This window comes from Varroa destructor, unplaced genomic scaffold (genome assembly GCF_002443255.2).
Source record: "Varroa destructor unplaced genomic scaffold, Vdes_3.0 BEIS01000003.1, whole genome shotgun sequence".
Lineage (NCBI taxonomy): Eukaryota > Metazoa > Arthropoda > Arachnida > Mesostigmata > Varroidae > Varroa > Varroa destructor.
Window position 1 is genome coordinate 33147718 of NW_019211456.1, and position 25798 is coordinate 33173515.

At 39.7% G+C, this 25798-nt stretch overlaps 1 long non-coding RNA gene across 5 annotated transcripts in view; it reads left to right on the forward strand.

Annotated features, from left to right (window-relative positions):
- The window catches only part of LOC147756845 (uncharacterized), a 53653-nt gene that overhangs the window by 21626 nt on the left and 6229 nt on the right, over positions 1-25798 (forward strand). For 2 of the 5 annotated variants that reach the window (XR_015323629.1, XR_015323627.1), the window contains exon 1: positions 19447-20058. The exons of 1 other annotated variant lie outside the window; for it this stretch is intronic. This is a non-coding gene — a long non-coding RNA (uncharacterized LOC147756845). Of the gene's footprint in view, positions 1-19446; positions 20059-22964; positions 23077-25798 lie in introns of those variants that run through there. 2 more of the 5 variants (XR_015323628.1, XR_015323625.1) reach the window with 2 other exon arrangements.

Here is a 25798-nt window from a genome sequence, read left to right on the forward strand (position 1 = left end):
GCTACGCTACCTTCTTTCTACTAACACGTATGTTGGTTTCTAACTGTATCAGACTACTATTTATTGCGTGAATGACTAGCAGCATACTGGAAGTCCTCTGTAAGTCGCGGAATGCAGGGTAACCCAAATCGCAAATTTTTGCATTAAGGGGGGGTCCTTCTTACCATAGTTAAGAGGCCAATCAGCCTACCACTGTTATTTTGAAAAATGTAAATTTCGACACGTATTTAACTGAGTGCTGCGTTGATTTCAATTTCGCTTTTCCGAAGATATTGGAACGTGTGCGAATAATCTGTAAAGCATATTTCTGCAAAAATGCTCAATTACTTCCAATACAATTAGAATATAGTAATTGTCTCAATACCTACATACAACCTACACAAGGCGTGAAATGTCACAATAGTAGTTATACCTGTATCACGGTTGAATTAATACTGCTCAATAATTTGGTAATATAGTAGAAAAAAATATATATTTTTCTACTATATTACCATATAGAAAAATATATATATAAAAAAATATAGATTGTCTCTAAAAAGCTCTCGGGAGAATACTGGGTACGCGCACCGTGTGATTTTCATTTTGAACTTTACGCTACACGACCGTTCGCTTTTATAAATCTTTGAAGTAAACGTGTTGTTTAAAGCGGGCCCAAAACTTTTTTTGTTTCCTTCTAGACTTGGCAAAGGTTTGGAACAGGCGGGCGAATGAAATCACAGAACGACGACTATATATGAGGTGAACTAGAATTCGAATTCAAGGCCACTGAAACCTACGCGGCACCGGAGCAGAGAGTGGGGAAAACTAACTGGCTTCTGCTATGGTCAACAAGCTGCTGGAGCTAGGTTGAAAGGAAATTCCCCTCAAACCTATATGTATTCGAAAAGAGTGAGCGAGAAAGGAAACAGTAGAAGAAACACGATCGAGACATATGGCGCCGAATTCTAGATTCAGGAAAATTAGTTTCTCTCCTTGGTTGGTAGCCGGCTACACCCGTGACTTTCTGTAGCTGGCGCCAACTGTAAATGACCAGCCCAAAGGCGTCCCTGGACAGGGTGGCCTTCCCCAGTATCCCGGACCCACAGGTTTCGTCTTATGTTGCGACAAAACAGACCTTGCTACTCTGTGGCGACGGTTTGTTGATACAGCGTTGGCTGCGTTTCTAAAACTCGTTTGTAAAAAAACGGATCTGTTAGCAGTATATTTAATTTTTTATTTATTTTTTTTTCACACATATTTTAAAAAGTATAAGGATGATTTTTTTCTTTTTCACAGTCGACCTCTGCAAAGCGCATCTTTTATGTCGAAAAAAGTAGTTTGGGTTTGCCGTTCGCTTAGACGGTTTGGGTGGCCGTTTAAAAGCTCCACTAGGGAAAACACTACATCGTGGTATATAGTAAATCATGTTCCGGCTTCTAACCTAGCGCGAGTAATCCATGCCATATTTGTAGAAATACAGAACCTAAAAGCGTGCGGAGATTGGAATAACAAACAAGGCTTATAAACGTTCCAGTGTCTAAAAATAAAAGGTAAATATATTTTACTAGATGTTTGAAAAAAGTGAAAGAGGTGGCTTAAATTGATTTAGTAAAGTAAGACTAGAATTCGAAAGCTAGATACAATTAAAGTGGACTTCTCTGTTTATTTAAATAAAACATACGATCACAGTTAGCCTGAAATAGCAAACTTATTCGGCGAGACGCTGTTATAGCGTATACGCTGCAGATAAATTTGACATTTGGTGTGTCTAAAGCATACATATACAAAATATTTGATTATCCATTTAATGTTGGTTCCGCTGAAAATTTATTTACCATTAAAATAGTATAGTAAGTATACTAATATAGGTATCAGACTGAAAAGTCATACGCTACTGAAGAGTAATTGAAGAGTTGACGTCTGGCAACTTAATAGCTCGATAATAGAGGTTATTATTATTTCAGTTCAAATTATAAACGATTAGGTATCCAGAATGCGTTACACTTCTACGATATTTATCAGCTGTAGTACACATTAAGATGTGAACATAGATGGAACTCCAGGAGCAGGAGCAGGAGCTAGGAAAAGGGAGTCTCGCTCACAGAAATAGTAGTGATAATTAATGGTTATAAGAACCATTGTACAGCTGGACTCTTTCATTTGAAAGCAGTTCTCTACCGGCGGTAAAATAAGTAAAAACTAAATAGTAGAATAAAAAAAAATGATGTGATCAATTCTATTGTGGTTGTCCATCGTCACGACGTTCATGTTTCCGTTAGAAAAGACTAAATATGCATATACGAATCGGCGCTTCTTTTGATGATTTTTATGATCTACTTTTTGAGGCGCTATTAAAAACGACCAATGAATAATAACATCCGATCTAAGTATTTTGCGTGGTCGTAGGCCTAGGTATCATTGTTTCATCAAGGAACGTATTTCCTCAAAATGAGTACAGATGATTTAGCACAGTCTTGCCATAAATGAAATAAGGCAATAATCAAGTAGGATTTTATAGAGTTACGGCCTTCAAAATCGCCGGCGTACTTCAGGTTGACCGAAAGGAAGTCCTCTACACTCATCACAGAAGGCACGCGTGCGATGGAAATTTACGAAATCCCTAGATGTCCTATAGCAACTATACTAAAATATAACCTAAATCTGCCACCTGAATTAGTACTCAACATACGATATTATGATTGTGGTAAATGTGGCAGCGCCTGTCACTGTGAAAAGCACTCCTCTGGACAGATTCCATTAGCAGTCTTCATCAAATAATCGCCTGCGCGCACCTATGTGCGCACTGGTATGTTACTATTTGCATTGCAGGTACTTTTTTTGTTCAAACCTAGCCTTACCTTCCCTAGGCTGGATAGATTCTTTCCAACTACTTTTTCCATGATGACCAACTACTTTTTCTGACAATGGCACGTCACTTGATGACACACGTCAGATGACTCAAAGAATACGTTCCGACTTTCTCGGGACAGCTGTTAATACAAATTATAATCACCTGGATAATTTCGTAGCATATGTCTGTAGCCTGATACTGTTGAAAATCTTCAACTGATTCTACCTGTGAAAATTTGGACGCCATCCTTGACGGAACAAAAAATCAATACTAACCTGATTTGGTTTGTCTGTTATGCGAAAATACTGCTTGTTCGCGCCATCTAAATTTGTGACCTTACGTTTGATAAATATCATCTCTTTAGAATGAATATTAAATTCATGAATCTGAACCGTAGACTTCGCGCTGCGGGCTCATTTGCTGACCCTTCCCTTGTTGAAACAAAACAGGGTAGAATGGTTTCCTAAATGTTTACTATTTTAAGTTTGTTCTTTTTGTTAATAAAAAACACATTTTCACCTTCAATGGTTCATATTTTCTCTCCTAGATTAAGTGTATTGTAAATATCTCTATCAGACTTTTTGAGCCATAGGTAGAACCATTGCGGTGTTCCCCACAAGCGCGGCTTAACAGAACAGAGCTCTATAAATGTCAATTTAAAAAGGGTAAAATGCACTCGAATGAAGGCTGATCTCATGAAATTTCATTGTATATTTGTCTGTGTCAGCCATCATCCGTAACTAATTCAGAAGAGCTATCTGTTTTTTTAAATAACCTTCCTTAAAATCTTGGACATGACTCACCTGCAGTGTGAACTTTGTCCAAGATCTGCGAAAACTTATAAAATGTAGCAAAACTATGAACCACCTATAAACATTTTCATTTACATAATATAAAATACCTAAAAACACTAGGTACACTGAAAATTGGGTAAACATAACTGGGCAGTCTGCTTCCTAAGCTAATCCAAACCTTGAGTTTGTTCGAGAATTTGAATTTCCTAGAGGTGTATACGACAGCTTATAATCAAAGATTAGTAATATCTGGTATAAATAAATTGTCAGAAACGATACTTAGCACGGGACATAGGGGTTCAGAACATTAATTTGTGCTAGTACAAATCAAATTCATCATTCCATGAAAAAAAAAGCAGCGTGAGTCCGCCGATTGGAGTAAAAGATGGTAAGTAAAGCAGACACTTTATGGCCACTACTTTTCGCTAGTGACTGCGAAAAGTTTATTCTGTATTGATCAACGATGTGCTTGAAGTTTTCGCTTAAAATTTGTAATAGCGTGCATGGAGGACTACAGCCTCGGTAAAATCACGCCCAGGATTTATCCTCTGTGATTATACGTGAGGGATATTATCTGCTTTCTACATGCTATATAACTTTCATATGAACAGCTATAGTACATTACGCATGGGTGTTAGAGGTATAGGGTTCAGAGTTGCTTGTCTTGTGAAGTGCCATTTTTTTTTTTCGAAGAGGCCTGCTTAGAACATATAGTGACAGAACAGTGGTCTTCAACTATCAATATTTCGTTGTTGAACAGATATTGAAATTGGTAAAGAGAAATGTAATTATAATTTATCATTAGCCTGAAAATGGTTTTTTCAGATATACCAGCAGGAAAAGGCAAGTTCCCTCGTTAAGAAGAAACACACTTTGTTCGGTTGTTTTGACGTAAACCTTTTTTCCCATATTCGTTTTACTAATGATGGAAAGTCAATTAGGACTTTTAAGGGCATTTCTTTATGGATCATTAAATAACTCTGTTTTTTTGGCGATAATGTTTATGATGACAAAACGAGGGAATTTTGGCGTTTAAATTAACTAGAAAATTGTTAGAAACTCTGTTTGTTGATTGAAAAAAAAAAGTGTTTTTGTTAGGTTCTTGAGTGTACACGCTTTAACGTTCTTATCATTTATAATTTGGCGATGGTCCTTGCTCCAGTTCAATATTAGCTTAAATATTATTATATAGCTCATTGTTACAATTACATTGCAAAGCTGCGCATAAATCAAGAACCATATCACGCCATTGTATGATCACAATAATGTCTATGCCACCTCCGGTTAGCTATATGTGCAAATCCTATATCCACCCTTGGAAAGGCGTGCTTCCAAGGGCTTTTTCCTTGGCTGACGCAGCTTTTACATTATACGACCGCCCTTGAGCAGCCATGCATCAAGAAAGTGTCTTTCAGATTCGCTTGAATAAACAATATTGTAGTGAATACTAGCCGACGCTCAGCACCTTCCTCCATCTTCTTTATATGATCCATTAGAAATGAACGTTATAGGTGGCTGTCACTCGTCGTCCCAGTTACAATAACAACCGAATCTAGTAAAAACCAGTCTTGCTCAATTATGTAGTCTCAGCTGATAGAAAGTATCCAGGCTTAGCTCGCATACATATAGATCTTTTTCACTAGATAGCCTGAATACTCCTATGGAACAGGTAGGACTTGAGATCTTAAGGAAAAAAAAACGAGAATTACAATTGCCATAATTTTTCCACCCTCAACGACGTTCTGGTAAGGCTCGTTTGTAACCTTAAAATAGCTTGCCCTTTTATGTGTGCTTTGTGAGAAAATTAGGCCACTATGAAGATGCTAACTTAGTTACGAAAATTTTGAAGTTCTACTACGTTCGTTGGATAATCTCACTAATGTACATGCATGTTTTCTGAGCAGCTGGATTCGGTCGCTAACCGAAACTAACATTTAATACTATTTGTGATACATTCGTTTGCAGCGACGGTATTACTTGTGCTAAATTTCACTTGCGGCATACTTTATATCGATTTATGAGACTCATTCTCTAAGAGATTTCCACTGATTAAAGCCAGTTGAAAAAAGACACGGCGCTTTTACATAATATCATGGCCAAAATATATCAACGAATCAGACTTGCAATGAAGTAAGCAAAATCTTTATCTCACAAATAAGCTGTACTACTAGCCGGGCAAAAAATTTGACAGTACGATATGCACGTACTTCAAAATTTTGAACTGGATTAGAAGGTTGAGCTTTGGCAATACAAATGATTCAAATCCCAGGAGATCGAGCGCACCCATCCAAGCAATCACCATTATCAAGATTCTGAAAAGAAAATTATTTAGAAGAAGAAGAAGTTCCCGGCACACAATAACATATTAAATCGCGTTAAATTTGAAACCAGAAAACTTATAATGAACGAAATAAATAGGCAATTACTTATGCAGTAGACGTTAATAAATTGAGGCACCTAACTTTTTTTTATCCATAACTAGGTATGTTAGAGATAAGAGAGCAATCTTACGAGGGTGTTCTTGGACTTGGCATAGCACGTTCGCGGTGAGCGACAGTAAGCTACACTCTCGTTTTCGAGCGTGACAACTTCCATTTTTTTGTACTTATGAGTAAATGAGAAGTGTGTCTGAACTACTATTTAACGGCTCTAGCGGACGTAAAACGCAAAACATTTATTTCTGTAATTAATAGTGATTTTCTGCCTTCATGCTTATCAGTAAGCGAAGGCGCTGATCATCTGATCTCACGGAGGTGGCGTCACCCGACACATCCGCCCCTAATAGGGATAACCATTTTCCTTTGAACTATGTCTTGTTGTGATAGGAATACTTCTAGCATAACGAAATGTTACTTTTTTCATGATCGGCAATCACGCGAACTCGACATAAACTGAAATATAAGAGAAAATTGCTCAAAAAACCCTTGAGTGCTCTATCCTTTTAAAGAAATGGCTAGCTAAGTATGGTGTATCGGTCTTCGGAAAGATACCCATGGAGCACCTCGAGAGAGCCCAATAATGAAATTTCGACGAAGTATTGTCATGCCAGCTTATGAGAAAAGACTTAAATCATTCTTACAAAGCACAGGCCTATGTCTTAATGCACTATAGCTTGTATCAATTTCAACGAAGTGACAGACTTACCTTTGACCCAGCCTAGTACCAAATATAGAAATGTGTCATAATTGTGCATTGTATATAGATGCACATATATATATATATATTTTTATCATAGGAGGGCATTCGCTAGAGTAGATCGTTCAGAATTGGTGTATTGTTATATATATATTTTTTTATCATAGGAGGGCATTCGCTAGAGTAGATCGTTCAGAATTGGTGTATTGTTACCGTGACGTTTTATAGGTCTATTGGATAAACCCCAAATGAGTCGAGCAAGGGTCACCTTCTACATTCAATACCAAAGAGGCGATTCTGAACACTTTTCAAGAAGGTGTCAAAAAAATGGAGTAGCCCTAGCCCGTTGCTTGTAGTCAAAATGCATGCATTAATTCATATATGACGCCTGGTCCTGGTTCATCTGTAATGTTTGTCCACCGTTGTAACGATCTGCAACAGAATAGTGTTTAGTGGGGTTAAGTGGAGCTGTGTTTTCTTTACATTTTAAAAGAAATGTAGAAATTGAAGAATATCGCGTTCGCATAGGGCTTTCCAAAGGCTTGACTAGAAAAATAGTAAACTTTTTGTAAGAACGTCATGTTACCTTTTCAGGAATATAATCCCATTTCGGTCGCAATAAATAATATAACAATTAACATTACATTTTAATCTCACACCAATCTATCCGTAGAGTTATTCTTGTTTATGTCAAACAACAAGCGATTTTCTGTTATAATTATTGGAACATTAAACAAGGACACTACTGAAAGAACAATTGAAAATAAACAAGTTCACCCTTAAAAATAAATACATACATAAGGGGACAACTGTAAATTATATTGATCTATGCTTACCCACCGAATGTTTGCAAGAACGAACGTTTATGGTGTTTGTATAGGATCCATTAGTGTATTCAGGTGTAATGTAAGACCCAAACCACCTGAGCCTATGTGGGAATGTTTATTAGGCCGTATATATACTATACCGTCTTCTACTCCGCCTACTGTGTGAGCGCCTGTCTGGGCCTACTGTAAGCTTCAACTATTATCACAAATTTCATCACGACTTCAGTTTGAATGACCCATGGTCGAAGGCTAAGCTATGTCGGCTGGCCATTGCTAGCGATGGTTCGAAGTTTTGCGTGATGCTTTGCGTCATGGCCAGAAGAAAGCGAGAACAGCAAGATTCTACCTATTTAACGTTCCTGTCAAGCTTTAGCGAGCGGATACGCATAAAAAAAAAATGTATATCTTTAGCGGACGACCCGCGTGCAAGGGAACATACAAATAAATTAATGAACCAGTGCCGTGCAAGACTTAGCGTATAGCAGAAGACGAGCTTAGCAACTAAGGTTATTATCTCTAATTGACTTAAATATAAAATCGACTGTATAGTGTTTTCCAGAGAAAAATGTTTGACCCTGGATTTGCCTCACCTTTGCAATAGACTTCGCCGTTGCCAAAGTCCGTCTACGCAGGAGCCTTTTAAACAGCCATTTAGCGGTTTCTTGTGCTATAAGCAATGCCGATATAGGAGTTTGGTAAGGTAAATTAATTTTTGACCATTCATGGCGAACATAAAGGTGGGCGATTAGATGGAGCAAACAAAGACAATAACATAATTATAAAACTAAAAGTCTTCTGCATAGAAAATTGGATTGCACTACACAGTCGATATATACATATACAAGAACGAAGACGTCAGTAATAAAAATAGAACAATTACATGCGATGCGTATGCTTATTTTACTCAAAATCGTTGGCTGAATTATGCAAGAACAAGCTGAAGATGCGGCTCACAAAGAAAGAGTCACATCCAAGAAAAAGCTACTATGAATCGTTCTTCTTCGAAAATACGTGCACGGAGAAGCAAATGACGACATTCCGCTCCGATCCGACAAAACCCGATTCGTCCGTTTTTATTCGTTGTTACTCTATACTGCTATAGGAAGCCAAAGAAACCCATCAATATTTGCTTTGCCTCAAGCTTTCAAAGTTAATTTTGCTAGGAGCTCAAAGTAATGACGTAAGTCCTCGAATAGCAAGAGCGAGTCCGTTAGAAGATACGTGAGGCGCTCTTGGACCATTATGAGTAATCCCAGTACTTTTCTAGAAAAAGCGAGTCTTTGGCTCTAATTGATTATTCAAGATTCTCGAAATATCTTTCCAAATGACGCTTATTCCGTACGTTGCATCCCATACCTTGAGTTCGAACCAGCTGATAGCGGTTGCAAGCGACCAGCGGCAAGGTGATCTGATAGCCCACGCTGCCAACACTGCTTCCTAGCATATTTCGGTAACATGCGCAGTGATACTTCCATCGTTCGCGGAGAAGAGCAATCCCCAATCCGAAAACCGGTTAGCATACGCAAGAGGTGTTTTAGCGAGGGATAAGGTGTCAATGAGTGTTGTCCGGCCGCCCTTTCTGAACTTCATCACCTTCCTCTTGATCAGGTTCAGAGTCAGTGTCAAACCTATGACTGCCGTATGAAGTTTATTGTATTCGGAGCTTGTTCGATCCGGAACCGACCGTATTACCAAGTCGTTGGGATACAAGATGATTTCGATTGATTTTCTCGGCTCTTCTATTTGATCAGGAAAGGCTTTTAGCAGAAGAAAAATAAAAGTGGGTTAAGGTTATCCTCCTGAGCCAAACCAGTCGAGAGTTCGACCGCTCCGTCGTCGATAATTATTCTGTTCTCTAGTAGAATCGCAACGAGAAGATTGAGTACATTTATAGAGACACCCACCTTGGCCAGCATGAGCATAACCATGTTTTCGAAGGCTTCCTTAGCGTCAATGGACACTGCATATGGTGGATAGTGTGGCGTAATAAGTAGTCTTTTTATGTCAGCCATTAGGATTTTGCACATCGTCCCTGTAAAGCGCGTTTCTTCTGGACTCATTTCGCTTTGTTGAGATCGAGTGTACGTTTTCTAGCTATTCGACCCCTTTATTAGCAAACCGAAGAACAGCTTATAACAAGCTCTTTTCTCCAGTTTTTCCCGCCTCATGGCGGTCGAGCTGAGTCACTTTTTTTTATGAATCACTAACGGAGTAGCATTTCTTCACCAGGCTGGGAGTACACCAGCATATAAACGTCTATTAAATAGTACCTTCCAGTGCCACATCGCATTTGAGTTGCTTGTGGTAAATCCTATCTCTAGCGTCTTTGTTGTTGCGTGGCCCGAGGCCTTACGTTAATTAGCACACCATGAAGTATTGTTGAAGAAAGAAGATCACGTTTCTCACACCGTGGCGAAAAAGAACACTGCACGTGCGATCGTATCCCTACATGCATAATAGGGCCGTGATCAATGACTCCTTGGCGAAGTGATTTATAAGGCCCCGAGCTGATTGGATAAGCCGACAAGCTACCGTAATTCGTTAGCTCAGTGTACAGTTGACGCTCTGCATCGGCGATCAAACGGGTCCCCAGCCGTTCAAGGTGCCGTAGGCAACAATGTGTATGTGGGCACGAATGCTTGCGCCTCCTTACGGTAAGCGATTTTCATCCTGAAACTTCACCTGTTTTTAAATACGGTTGTCGCAAGTGTATTGATTACTAAACTTTTTACGTATTTCAAGAAAATCGGCACCAAGCGGGATTGGCTCTGCAGTAAGCACGGTTTAGAAGCCTTTCTTGAAGGGCCCGAATGAAGCTCGAGTTCAGTGGGTTGAAGCCGGCGATGAACTCGTCGGCAATGATTGAAAGAGAAGCACAATGAGCGGGCAACATTCCCAGTTCACTGACAAGTTCCTTCATCAATACACACGTTGATTGCGAATCAGCCGGCCGAACACAGACTATTTATTAACAGCCTTATTTACACACTCAAACTAAATGTCGGCTCTGGATTTATTCTTTCTAAGGCAACAGCTAAACTAGTCATCCTATAAATTGAGAATAATTGTTGAGCCTTTAAGGAAGAAACGAAATTTCTAAAGTCTATGCGGAATAGTGTTTACCACGATTTTGCTTTCGCTACGAGGTGATGCATCCGTGTGCCGTCGGATTCAGTGGCAGGGCCTGAACTGTTTATCGGCTTAGCGGCTTAGAACCTAATTATGAGGAAGTTTAGCATGAAATCACCGGGTACGTACTGATCTATTTGGATTCGCCTCAGGAAGCGGTTCAAGTTCCACTGATAAAATTCGCATATTTCAAGTCCCTATCCCATTTTTCAGGACCAGATTATCTTCCGGTGTGATTTTAATGTTATACAACTGGTCACAAATCCGGATGTTGCACTGTGCCAAAACCTTGCAGCAATAGTGGGGAGCCCGACCATTTGCTAGTAACTTAAACCAGCTTTTTCGTTGCACGAGGTGTAAAGGCCTTAACCAGGGGAAGTGCCTGGGGTATACCTAATTCGCAGATTGTGGGGGCGCAACAAGATTGCGATGAAAGGCTGGCTCTTAGAGCCAGCTGAAGCCTAAGTTTTCCAAACATTTTAGCAAAAGTACAACTTCTTTTACTCATGTGAATAATTCGTAATAATAATTATTCCACTCAACCGGCTACTCTCGACCATCGACATGTTTTATATTTACTATTGTTATTATTATTATTGGCGCGCGAAACCTCGACTTACATGTCATTTACTGGATTATCTAAAATGCTGACGTCCTTATTCGTAGTCTTATAAATGGCTGTTTTTAGGAAGCGAAGTGCTTCACATACTTCACGAAGACGCGTTATAGGTACAAGGTGTCTGTGGCTAGTTACTTATATATTCAATTCGGTTGTTCTGCGCTATCTTTACCCCGGGAGTCCAATCCATATGTAATAAGCGGCCAAAACTTCTTGTCCGCCTTAAAAGAAGAGACGATTGGCGCAGCTGTGGGCTGTTATTGATTAGGTATATTTCAGGACGTATCGAAGGGAGAATCGACGGCAGCTTTCTTTTGTTAATACGTAATTGCCTCCGCCTATCACTACTTACGTTTCGCAATTGCTTTGATCTAGTGGTGGGGGTACAATGTGCCAAAAGATAATACAGCGTACGTCTGACAATGGAGCAAATGTACACAAAAGTACCTTTAACGCTTCCTAAGCAGCTCTACTGATTCCTCTCTTCACAGATTGGCATTTAACCGAGCAGTCCTTTTGGTTTTGGCCAAGAAGTACGTAGACTTTAAACGACAAATATTCGCATTGTAGTACACGTTCACATGCGCAATTCATTCGCCCCCACTGGAAACGAAGCCTCAATTATTGTGATCAGCTACAGCAAGTCAGTTCCTTTACAGAACCGCCTTTTGTCTTGTCACTTCGTTCCTGCTCGCATTTCGAAAACTTGTCCTCCTTAAAAAATCGCATTTGGCTTTATTATAGCGCGCGAAACCTTCCGCATTGCCGCTAATAGGAGAAAAATTCGCTTACAAAGGTAGTTCAATTTCTCGCGGTATGCGACGGGTGTGACGCAAACAACCTTGTATGTTTCAGATTTTTTGTTCGTTTCGAATTTTTAAGAAATGTATTTTCGCTTTGAAAGCAATTGAACCTTTGGTATTCTCATATGTACATATTTGCCGTGACCGTGTTTTTAATGTGGAGCTAAAGTAAGTGATTCGATCGATCAACATGATCGATCGAAGAACGTCAGAAGGCATAAGTACTCAGTCAAGCAGTCCTAAACAAAAAACCAGGAATAGTGTAAAAATCGCCTCAGGGAGCCGCGGAAGCACCAGTTTTTAATACGTAAATTACGAATAACGTCTAATTAAATATCGTTGCATAGGTACTACGTTCCTGCAGGAAGAATCGGCTCGATAAAGAGTGAACTTTTTGAACGCTCTGGTTAACACGTTCACCGAAAGCAATAGTTATCTAGTGATATTCTTATTATTATTATCTATATTATATATTAACTAGTTGTAAGGTTTTAGTTCCACTTCTATTGACCAAATTATTCATTTAGATTTGAACACTGGAAGTTACCCTTAGAGAAAATTTGCGTGAAATGAAAATCAGTCTAGATTAGTGCTTTGATTTAACGGGCACAGATCTAAATAGTTGATTCGGAACCTGAGCTTTGTCTAATAATTTCGGAAGTATTTGCAGGAACAGCACCGATTGTAGGCTCTCGAAAACACTCTACTGCCATCTAGCTGAATTATGCCACTAGCAAACATTTTACGACTCATTTCGAGTTCGGGTCAGCCTTGGAAAAGGATCTTTAAGGAATATCTTTGGTTGCTGGAAATGCGGGCCGCCTCTCCAGATCTTCCCAAGGGAGCTGAACTTAGTCCAGATATTATTTCGACAGCTTCAAAAGAACCGCGCAAAAGACTTCCGAGCATCTTTGTACTAACGACAATGCGTACTAAAGCTGAGAAAACAGCGGTAATCGTCTAATATTAGAATTATCTTTTTGCTAGGAATTCGTTGTTTAGTTACAATGTTTAAAAATTTCATTGCGGTACACAAAATTACAGTGAAATTACCTCAAGAAACTGAATTAGTAAGAACTTAAACGGCGTACAACAAACATGACACTGGTTTATAATAGACCCCATTATACAACCGATCAAGCTGCTGCGAGAAAAGACCAGAAGAGTTAACAAAATATGGCTGAGCAATCGTATAAGTTGCGATCAGTGTAAGCAGGCAGCGGCTATATACAGAGAGACATAACCTAGGTATGCCGATGCATGGTTCCATGTACACAGTTTATAGCAGCACTTTCTTGACTGTATGCTCAAAGTATGAGGCCTGACAACTACATTAGCCACACGTGCTTGTATTTCGTAGCTTGTCGTGTATCTTCGAGGGCAACTAGGCTCGAAACAACGTATTTAATAGTATCTTCATTCTAATCAAAAAAAGACGTATCCAATGTTGAGTATTGCTTGCTAATAGTTATAACAGCAAAATGAAAAAAATCGTATACAAAGGTTATTTGCATAGTATAAAAATGGGGCTAATTGTTCTAAGTGCCACAGCTACTTTAGTTAATCGTTGTTTCTTGGTTGGAAGCAAAACTCTCGTGCGAGCTAGGGTTTTGTAGTGATTAGCGAGGCTTTGTTCGAACATCGCCAGATACAGAGTTCATTACGTGGTCTTTGTGACCCCCAGCCCATTTGCAATGTACTACGTTATAGGAACAGATTGAGCGGCTTGGCGACATGTCTTACTCTCTCTTACAATCCGACATTACACTTGGAAAGCAAGTTGGAACATTGATCTTACATAGGTGAGAACCAGATTCCGTATAGCGTCGCTTAGAGACAACAATATCTGTAAATGTAAAAAGGATGTGCTTCTTTCGTCGCGGCTATGTGCGATATTACGGAGTTCCTAGTGGCTTTTCTCTGGTGTATTCGATGAAATCGATAGTATTACTGTTTGGCAAAGCAGAACAAACCCAATTTTGAAAGTTCTTATTGCTTGGCCGCCTGGTATAAAATCGTACATAACCCGAATGCTTTGTACGGCGACTTCGAATTAGGTTTTTTTTTGGGTCAGCCAATTAGACTTCATGGTCGGATTACTTTTATGGGACAGCTGCCAGAAGAAGTTGAAGCGATTCGAGATTGCCAAACAAAAGGGTACAAAGTTGCTTTTCTCTTAAATTCAACTGATGAACCTTGTTCACTTCTTACCTCGGTCAACTTAGAATATCGGTACAATCTAATATCTGACTGGTCAGTCGCACAAAACATATTTTTGTGAGGTAAGCCCCTTGGCGCACATTGACGTTATTTATTTATCTCTAAACTGAATTCCCCCAAGCAACTTTGTAAATCAGTTTACAAAACACTGTCCGTTGAAGTGAAGTTTGCCCCAGGGCGATAAGAAGTATTTACATCTGAAATTGTATGATAACTGCAATTTGATGCGGCGCTGTACATGCAAATCTGTTAGTAAGATTAATTACTATATATTGCGTTAAATCGCGACCATGTGCAGCAGGCGACGGAGGGAAGAAGATTCAGAAACAAGCTTGTAAAAACCGTTTCGCCGTTAAAAAGTAAGCAAATTTTTCCTTTACAAATTACTTGCCCTTCATCACAGATACCATCAGACCGGGCCGTTTGTCCCATAAGTCTTGGCCCACTTAATATCGTGTGTGCGTTAACTTCTAACGACTGAGCACGAGAAGCGGCCCAGGTCAACTCAGATTTGAAAATGGATTCACAGAGAGACAAAACGAAGCCTTTTACTAAGCACAACAGTTTCGAGCCGTTGAAGGTCTATTTTTATTGGCCTACGCGGTGCTTAGTTGCATGCATTACAAAATAGGTGTCGCTTAGCCTCGCATAAGCATTATTATAGAGTTTAGCAATTTTATTAATGAAGACTGACAAGATTCGAAGGAATTTAAGAACAGGACAACTTTTTCTAGGAGTAATTATACAAATCTGACGCTAAAAAGCTCGATATAATTCATAACAACAATGTCTTTCGTTTAAATCAAATAATAAAAAGTTGAAACAAACGGTGCATAATTGTTTTATAGTGCACCCCTGCATAGCATTTCCACCCGATCGTTTGCGCTAGGGAGGCACGACTGATCCTTCATATATCATGCTTGTCCTTGCTACTTTTGTGCGGAACGAGCCCGACTGGGTGCGGTCATGTTTAGCAACTGAATTTATCAAGTTAGCACCTCTTATGAAACACACGTGATCTTCGAAAATAGGCATCATAAAAGGATCAGTGCACAGGCGAATGGGCGGTTTGTTTGTATATGGCTCGTCGATAAGTTTTTTGATTGTGCTTGCCGTTGCCGTAGCTAAGGCATCGTCGTATAAACCGTTACCATGGAAACAACGGCGGAAGCATACAGCTGCGCCATCCAGCCCACAATATAGGAATTATACGTTAGTGAATTGCTTCATCATAAATACGAATGTGTATTCGGGAAAAACAAAAAAAAAAAAAAAAAGGAATCTTCGCTACGCGGTTTACCTATGCCAAAAAATTATTTTTTCGATAACCCATCTGGTGTTGATCTTTTTAGCAAACAAGCAAAAAAGTAAACAATGAATCTGATAAGATAGAAAACTGTATTCGTATATTTAATATACGTTTCCGCAAAAAAAATATGGCATATATATATTTTTTACAAAAAAAAAGTTTTCACAAAAATACTCCATTAAAGAAATTGCGCTGGTATCAACACCAAAGAGAGCAATAGTAACTGCCAGCAGCGCATCAAGCTATTACATATGTTACTTGCAAGTAAAAAATAAGCATTATTTCTTTCTATTACCCATTGTCGGATAGCATTTTCACACATGAGGAAAACTTGATCCTTATCAACAACGTTGTACTAGGGCTGACTAGTATATATCGAGACCAAATCAAAATTAAATGGGCTATGATAACAGAACGTTAAGTTTATCGCTTTGCATACTTCAAGTATGCAAAGCATGTAAGAATATCGGTAGCAATAGCATCTGACAAATGTGTGGAAACGTTGCGAAAAAAATTAAATCACACAGAGGGTCTACACCGGGCGCTGAAGCGTCATCGGGCTCAGAAGAGTGGCAATCATCATCAATAGTGCGAGGACTTCTTTGCCCACTTTTGACATCTTAAAGTAAATGGAAGAAGTTTCTCTTTTTCAAAGATGTCGACTTCACCATAATCATGCGTGTAGGTAATCCACTTTATGTGAAAGAAGTAACCATTTCTCATCGAGAGATCATCGATCACTATAACAGCATTGATTGATCCTTAAGAATCTCCTTAAGGATTTCTGGTCGGTGTAGTTTCTGTCAAAAGCGGTCGAGAGTCGAGCCTCATACAGAGTAAATGTATTGTTCTAACGACTCAATTGAATTCAAAGCCTCAATACGATTTGTGAAGAGGTACCGCAGTCGTGCTTTGGCCATTCTTCTTAAGCGGACCGTTGTGAGTAGAATAAAAATACATAGATATAAATCCAGTGACATTCAAATGACGTCCAAAAAATAACAATGCGTCTATTACAATCTCGAACGCTTTTGTCAACAAAACCGCATCAACAATAGGTTAATCGAGAATGACCAGTAGCGAATACTACGAGAAATTTGTGTTGAAACAGTATTCGGGCATGTTGACGAGCTATTGGCTAGTAACAAAAATGTGTCCCAACAGCGAAGCAGCATTGAATACGAATGATGTGCGGCGGATTATTTAGCGTATAACGGTGCCCAACTCCCCAGAGCTATTTCTGCTTCGCAGCTGTGAAGCACCGGTGTATACCTGCAAGTTATTCGATAGATATAATGTCTCAGTCTGGGATATCACATACCGTATTTCTACATGACTCGACCGAATCAAGATATTCCATTTATCAAATTCACTAAGAATATCGAGAAGACATTGTCATATCTAGATGGATACAACGCGACGCGTAACTGATGACGGTGAATGAACAGACAGCAGGACGGAACGATATCTAATCTAATTAGATCGAATGTTTAACAAGTAGAGGACGGAAATTTATTTCGAGGCGGCATAAATATATGTATTTGATAAAGACGTCCTTGAGTCTTCGAAATGACGAGGTTTTGTAGTGAAATCAAGGAACATATTCCAGATTATCAAAACTATTAGCCTAGTCATTGACGCGTTACTAGTAGAAATCGAGGGTGATGAGGTACGCCTGAGAGCATCAAGGGTAAGCCGACCGAGTAAACTGAGAAGATTTAAGCACTGAAGAGAGTTGGTTGGTAAGCTAAGACAACAAATCGAAATCCTCGAACCTAGATAATATTAGGTAGAGATAATCCCAAGCATGATGAAGAGATAATAATTAATCAGTGAAATCATCATTAGTCACGCATTGATTTCTAATGTCAATCAGTATTGTGGTGTCGTTAGCGAAAGCTTTGGTAAATGTTATGGATCTTCGATTGGTTCTAAACAACAAAAGGTGCACATAGAGCGCAAAAAACATATGGCATATGACAGCATCCTGCCCGATGCTTTTGAGCAGTCAAATAAGGGCGAGCAAGACGCGCAAGGTATCTACTTGAATGGGCCTCGTTGTTAAGTAACTGAAAAAACTTGTACTGCTAGGACGTCCTAGGTGGCGCCACATATGCATGAGTATGCCATGAGTCGAACGCTTTAGCTGTATCACGGAGTACCCTAACCGCGCAGCCGCCAACAACGTGCGTGGTCTATATCGGACGACCTAAAAATCCACTTCTACAGAATAGGTCCTATTGAAGCTTGTGAATTAACTTTAAAGTGGACTTGAAGTTGAATGACTGTACATCGCTGGACTACACTCACCTTGCGAGGAAGTATATAATTGTGGGTTGCCTACTCCTGGTGATTAGGCTTTTGCCCTTATAAATGAAAATTACAGGAGACGTTTTAAAATCAGCGAGGAGTATAAAAATCGAAAAAAAAATTATCATAAACGAAAGCTAAACGGATTGTCGCAAAAGATATATTAAGCCTGACTAACTTTGGGGTACGATCGGCGTAGTTGTTTCTTCATAATTAGCTTTACAGCTGCTACCGACTCTGACTGTATGAACAGGAGGGAGAAGGGTCAATTGGATGAGACGATCAGCATAGAGGTGTGTCGGGCAACAACTTCGTTTTATTAAATTCAAACATAGAGGAGCTATAGAAAAGAACGAAAAAAAAGTAAGGTTTTCTGGCTCTTCCCAGTCTATGTCGAGAAAACAGAGCTGGAATGGTGTTTGGCCGCAAACAGAAGTGATAATCGCTTAGGTGCCAATTGAGGAAGCTTAAGCTATTTGGCTTGAAGGAAAAGTGTTCGAGTTTTCTTTTTTTTTTTATGACAGTTCTATAACCTATCATCAATGGCGATAATTAACTTGTTAGTTGTCGTGTTGAGGGGGTGTACTACAAGTTCTTCGACTTACCAGCCTTTTTTTTATAAGCACAGAAAGAACGGCGGTTCTGTAACGCCCATCGGATAGGTTGGAAGTTTCAGTGCAGTGATCTCATCGGAAACAGTTAGTCCCAGGACTTGCTAGCTAGAGATTAATGAAATTTATCGTGCACTAAAGATCCTATGAACGATTTTACAGTAACAGCGGGAGCCATTTGGGAATGTTCAATGCAAGCGACATATGACCCCAAAGGTTGCGCTAACCTTAAACGTCAAATCTGAGCGTCGTAAACAGATCAGATTCCACTACACAAACCTGATCAAGACCAAAGGCAGTGCGAATTTTACTTGAGACATTAATTAAGAGCAGAAAGCCCAAGTCTATAGATTTACGGAAGTTAGCAGGCTGCCACCGAGGTCTCCCGGTAGAAAAATGAGGTGATCTGTAGGCAGAGTTACTAAGATAAATTCAACAGGACGCAAGTTCGACAGCGAGATGACACGAAGGGTTGCGAATGGGTGCAAATTGCTGTCACCCAGATATTACTTCGCGAAGAAAGATTTGAATAAATTAGCCATTAAGAGGTGGTGGCCATCTTCTTCATTACGACACCCAAATACGGTACTTCGTACTTGGCAAGAGGCAGAAACGACGCTTTTGCTGCCTTAGTCGTCTTCGAGGCCAGTGCGTACATACAGGAGACTCCAAGCGTCCCAGCCAGTCTAGCCTCTCTGTTCTCGTCCATCCCACGTGACAGAATACGTATTTATAGATTGCGTATCTTTGCCCTTCGTTTTCTCTCGCGAAGAGATCGGTGATGGCTGCCCTCTCCGATAAGGTTTCCTTTCCCTACCGTGCGCAAAGGTGTTTTACGTAAGGGTCTCACCCAGCCCTCCTCTGTTCGCTTAGCTCGATCTCTCCTCGGATGGGACCGTTCACTCGGCGTTGACACACCTGCCTTCTGGAACTCTGGCGGCGGGCAGTTTGACTACGCCGCAGGTCTCGAACGGCAACAGCGGCTTCAACGAAAACGACCATTTGGCCAAGTCAGGACTCTAAGTGAAAGCTGTAGTCCTTGTTAGTCATCCCTACGACGCCGGCACCAGCCTAGAAGTCAAAAAAACTATAGCAGTGCTTGATCAACTACCGAGTGACGTTAGCAGCTGTGAAGCGCGTGCAGAAAGGCTGTTGTTACTAGTTGAGTTTTGTATAGCTAGTTGCGTTAATCGAAGACTCTACTGTTTAGCGTACAGTGGCACTACGGTCAGTACCTTGGCATTGATGCACTACACGACGTTACGCGTACTTCGTCTGTGTGAATAAGAAAAGAAGTGTGGCATTGACGTCTCGATTGTGAAGTACGAGTCAACAAGCAACTCAAGAGTACGCTTCTGCTGTCTATCACAGTGCAAGGGTGATGCGCTGACATTTTGCTCAAATAGCGTAACGTCTGATTCTGCGTCGTGCTTTTCCTGTTATCGTAATACAGTCACAACTACAATATCAGGTACTAAGACTACATCAACTTGTTTCTGTGAGCGGCACAGAACTACAAAAGCAGTAGGTTTTCTCGCATTTATTCATTGGCCTGGTTTGCTTCCTGGTACTCTTCCGCACCATCACAACTATAGCTGCCATTGTGTGATTGATTGAAATCATAGGGACAGGACGACGTGCCACCTGTCACATCGCGAATATTGGCAGCCCGCCCCGTATTTCTGCCTCAAAGGCACGAGTCTTCTTATCCGTGCAGTTCATCGATTTTATGGACACTGCGTATTTGTACATTGGGATCAAAACATTAAAAATTATGAACCGTTATTTACAAGGACAATTAATTATAGATTCGAGAGATTGTTAACAGGTAGGGAAAAAAATTAGACGTATGAGGCCAATCGTGAATCGTGCCGTATTCTGTACTTCGAAAAATATTCGGCTTTCAGATAAAGGGGCCGCCGCTATTGACTACGGGTAATAGTTATGCCATGGAAAATCTTAGTTGTTTAGTAAAAACATTGATATTGCCGAGCTTCTATTCAGATGCCACTGTTCTATATAGTTGTCAAATGTGGCCTTACAAAACAGAAATGGATATGATATATCCACAGATTTAACTACTGCAATGATTTGGTCTGAGATGGTCTAAGATGAAGCAATTTCTTGAGGAGTTCAGCGTACGGGTGCCAGAGCCGAGACAGGTGGCATGTTAAGTTCCACTAGAGAAAATTGTTTTGATGTACAACGATCTATCTGTATACTCGATATGCCAAATAGAAATTGTTCCCTCTATATGTATTATATATAGCACAATAGGCAACTAAGTTTATGATCTTAGACGCATCTATAAATGTCAGGTCGAAAAGATAAAATGCTATCCGAAACGAGTTCTCCAAATAGTACCAGATCAAACTTTCGGCTCGATATTACGGTTTTTGGAAATAGCAGAGGTCGTCGAAGGATGGACAGAGGTACGCGTTAACATGCCTCCTCTGTTACGAGAAAATTGTGCATGTTAAGTTTTCGTTTTGGTTAACTGGACAGAAAGTAAGCCCCTACTTACCACTTTGCTAATCAATGTCAATGATTGCCCCCACTGCTATTAGATATAGAGATTTTATATAAATGGACTAACGCACGCAAACGTAACAATGCGATAGGTAGAAAACCCACTATTGTGGTATTAACAGTAACAATGCCGGAAACTAGTCGAGATTTAACTAAGCATTAGGGAATCTTTCTTCACAATTACATACCCCTGTAGGCGCCATTTACTGATCCCATATATTAATTAACCAGTTGCAAATAACAGATCGAGCTTCAATTGTTGTCCCGACTCAGTTAGCGACTCGCTATCAACTTAGTCACCTTAGCTTATAAATTTGATTGAGTACTTCATTTGGCAAGGGAAAATCTAAATTGAACAACGATTCATAAATTGCCTCTGATTCAAGAACATCATTCGTACTGCCAGAAGCGCCCAGAACCCTTTGATTCTACATGTAAAACGACCTTCCTCTGTGGTTCGTTTCTATGGCAGGTTGGGTCTTAACTCAAAAACCTTCTCCGTTTGTGCCAGAAACGCTATCGTCTTAATTACCATAAGAGTCATGATAAATTCACTTTTAATACCTGCGTAATCGATCGTTCTCTGAGTTTTTGTGCACGATATGCCCTGATGTTCCATGTCTCATTGTTACAATAAAGAAATACTCGTTTCCTGTATGATACAACAAATGATCTTTTCCTATTCGCGAACGGAATCAAGGCCCCACAAGCTGACCTTTAGTCTTCATGTAAAAACAATTTCTTCACGCAAGCTTAGAATACCAGTTGCCTGAAGTTCATTGGAGGCTCCCTCACTGCGCACAGGAGATCTTCTGAAAAATCTTCTGGTAGAAACGCATCTACAACAATTTCTAAATAACAATCAAATACAACTGAGCTGCAGATTTATTGTTGTTGAAGAATTAGAGATAGTAATTTCTTTCAACTTGAAGTTGTGACGTTTACTGGTTGGATAAGCCACCCAAAGATAGAGATAATTTTAAGAGCTACAGGCCTTTGCTTCAGTTACCTTGCTGCAATAGACAAACGCTGTCGTAGTGCGGGTATCTGACTCAGCATTTTAGTTTTATAGTTCCCTTGCCACCTAGCCTTATTTTTTAGGCTAAGCTCAAGAAAATTGTTACGCGTTATACTTAGACGTTATGAAATTCATTTAATTTAATCTCGATACGTTTACAACGTATATATATTTCTATACTAAAACAGGCTTTAGTCAACGATTTGCCGAATTCTTATGAGCGGTTTAATGAACCCATTATACCGCTACTCTGATCTTTTCCATGTATGTAACTTCAGTATAAGTTATAAATCGTTACTGCGAGGACGGAAATTTTTTTCAATAAAATGGCACTGTCAAATATATGCTGACTATAAAGTTTCTACCTATCGCAATATATCTTTTTCAGGCCACGCCTCGTATATTGTTGAGTCACCTAGTGTCAAACTCTCCATGAACTTCATAGAAGTTGGAAGATCTTTTTCTCCACAAGACGAAATTTAGTTAGTTAAGATGTAGCTCCTTTACTATACCTGGAGTTTCGTAAAGCGATTCAACAATTAAAGCAGGCATTGGGATAATATTCCACGTTGACAATATTTTCTGTTAAAATAAATCATCCCATTTGCGTATGTTTCAGCTACTTCACAACTGTCACTGCCTTTAAATGTGTTTTGTTATTAATTAACAGCAGAGGCATATCGCTAAATATTCTCTCAAACTAGTTAAAGTTGAATTTAGTGCCAATATTGTTCAGAGTGGTAGGATGAAATGAGTTTGTCGTCTGCTAAAGAACTTTCCTTGGCTCAAGTGTAACTGTAATCTGCACTCTTTCGACGACCGCGAAACAGGTAGCCTTTCGTACAGCGAACCAGGACACCGAGTTAGTTCTGGCTAGAGAGCATCTTACGTCTTAGTCTGCGATCGCAAAACGTAGTTGAATCAAAAATACTACATAAATCGGTAGGTAACTAGTTGAGCCATTATTGGAAATACCCACTGTTCATTGTTATTCAAAATATCCACTGTAGAATTTTTCTGGTATATATATATATGTGTAAAAAAAATTCGATACTCAGACCTACTTTCTGCCCTGAAAGTTACAATATGGATAAAGCCATCAGGTTCGAAACGAAAAGATCAATCTACGATCGTCCAGAGAGTACGCTTACGTTTGTTATTGATGTTATAGGTTTTTAGATCTTTTCCGGCGCAGTTAAGCACTTCAATTGTATTCAAGAGTTCTGTAACAAGTTTTATGGCCAACTTTTTTCTAGACGTTGTTCTTCATAGTCGACAGTATTTAACTTAGAAACAGATACGCTTTAATGTTATATGTGTGATATCGCAGTGTCTAAAGATGTTCAGTGGTTGATCATGATTAAATTATGAAATTGACCAACGAAAACAGCAAAATAATCCATAAAATGTGATTTTTCCCATTTTCGGGAACTGTTTCTCATCAGAACTGTTCCATGTACGTGATTAACTCAAATAGCCAAAAAAGCTGAACCTATTTTCGTTAATCAAAGCTTGCAAACGGGATTAATCAGAAGCCAACGTTCCAAAATATTGCGCTCCTTTCAACATACCACTAAGAAGTTCTCAACTTTAGGGTCGAAAGGTGGTTCGTACATGATTCAGTTTTCTGTTCGCGATGCCTTTGAATTGTGCCTGTTTCGCGCGACGACGTGCGAAAAGGCAAATATGGAGATTTACGTTTCTCTGATACCCAATGGAACTAGCAACGACACTATGCACAATTTAGTTCGTCGTTCCGAGTCGCGGTGTGCCATCGCAGACTAATATCGTGCCGCGTACCAACAGCAGCTGAATGCAAACCCCTTTTTTGCGGAAGTGCTTCCGCGCTACCGAATGGAGTATTTTCGAAGCCCCTATAGTCCTGTTTTTAGCGTAGTGTTGTAGGCAGCAGGTGACAACTTGTCGTATGATGAAAAAATTATACTTGCTCAAACAACGGTCAAGGACAGTGCAGCTTTGAGCCAATGCACAACTATTACCTATGGAAACGATCACCATGATCGGCCTTTTTTTACCTGGGAGAGCTAGTGCCTACTTGTTATAATTGTTCTTTCTCGACAGAGCGTTATAGAAAGCAGACATTTAGATTGACGCGCTTCGGTGCATGTATGTTAATCGCCATATTTTTTTTAAGTGTTCGTAAAATTGCTTTGTTTTAAACGTACACTGCGTAAGTAACGAAAACGTTCGCTTGTCCAAATTTGAGGCGCATAGCTCGGTAAACGATAACAACCAATAAGGTTTTGAGTATTGGGGAAAATCGATACAAGTCGATTGTATAAGGCCACATACCCGACTTCGAAAAAGCGCGGCCTGGGCGCTAACATTTTACCTCTATGCTAATACCAGCACAGCCGTAGTAGTAACAACGTAGTTGAATAATAACGACATGTATAGAATCCTCCACTGCCACCACCCAATGTATATGTTAATAAAACATTTGCCTGCCAATGTGCCTTCCAAAAAAAGACAACACAACGAAGTTCAAGCAGATCTACTGTGTAAAAGAAGGATCGGAATCTACAAGGGGGAACTTGTAACTGTTGGTTTACATTCTTGTAGTAGGGTACCGTTGCCCCAAAATCTGAAGTTCCTTACCAAGGTTTAAGTGCCCTCAATATGCCATACTACAGAACCCCATAGAAAAATTGGTTTAGTTCGATACACCTTTCATGCTGTCAGAAGAATCTATCAACTGGATCTAATTGGGTACCTGTGTCCTTATCAAGAAAAGCTTACACTCCACTTTAACTGAAGATAAGAACACTTTGAACAAAATGTTCTATCAAAGGTCACTAGGACTATTTCTCTCCGTTTCTGACTGGGGCTTGCCCTAGAAGAATAATCGATTTACTGTTGCCCGATTTGCTAAGTGGCCATCTTACAGGAGCTGTCATTGTATCATTTTCCCCGACCAAGTCGACAAAGCATAGGCTCATCGTCGGCATATTGTCGATTAGCTTTGACAGTCCATCCATTGCCTGGCACGATGCATGCCTAATAGAAGAACGTTGAACGATACATTTAGGTGCACACACATGAAGTGAGTGGGGAATTTGTACGTAAGGAGTTACCGGCATTCGATTAAACACCTGGCACTTTTTTTGCCAATTATATATTCAGAGCTCGAAAAAGACTTAGATAAGCAACTAATCGCGCGTATATAGGGCTTATATAACATCGTGAAGAGATTACATTGTATAGAGGTTAAGATAGTTGCGTCACCACCAGACATTTGTGTTTGGCTAGATTTAGAAGCCAGGTATTGCTGCCAACCAAGATACGTTTCAAAAAGCCTTTTCATTGAGATAAAAAAGAGTGATAATTGCTACGGCAAACGTCTGATATATGATTAGTTATCTTCTTCCGTTAGGTACAGTAAGCGAAAAGACAACGATTGGTATTATAGTATAACCGTTAAAATTAACTTAGAACATCGATTTGATGCTACACATTTTCACGCTTACCCAGTGTGAAACTCATTATTAAGGAAGAAGCCAAATAAAGAACGCGTCTTTTCTACGTAACAGGTATAGTTCCGTTGCAGAAGCTGACTTGTATTTGTATGTGGTTCTAAACCTGAAAAGATCACTTTAGGTAGGGTACGCTTGGCAAACTGTTACAAAATAAATCGACCAACGAC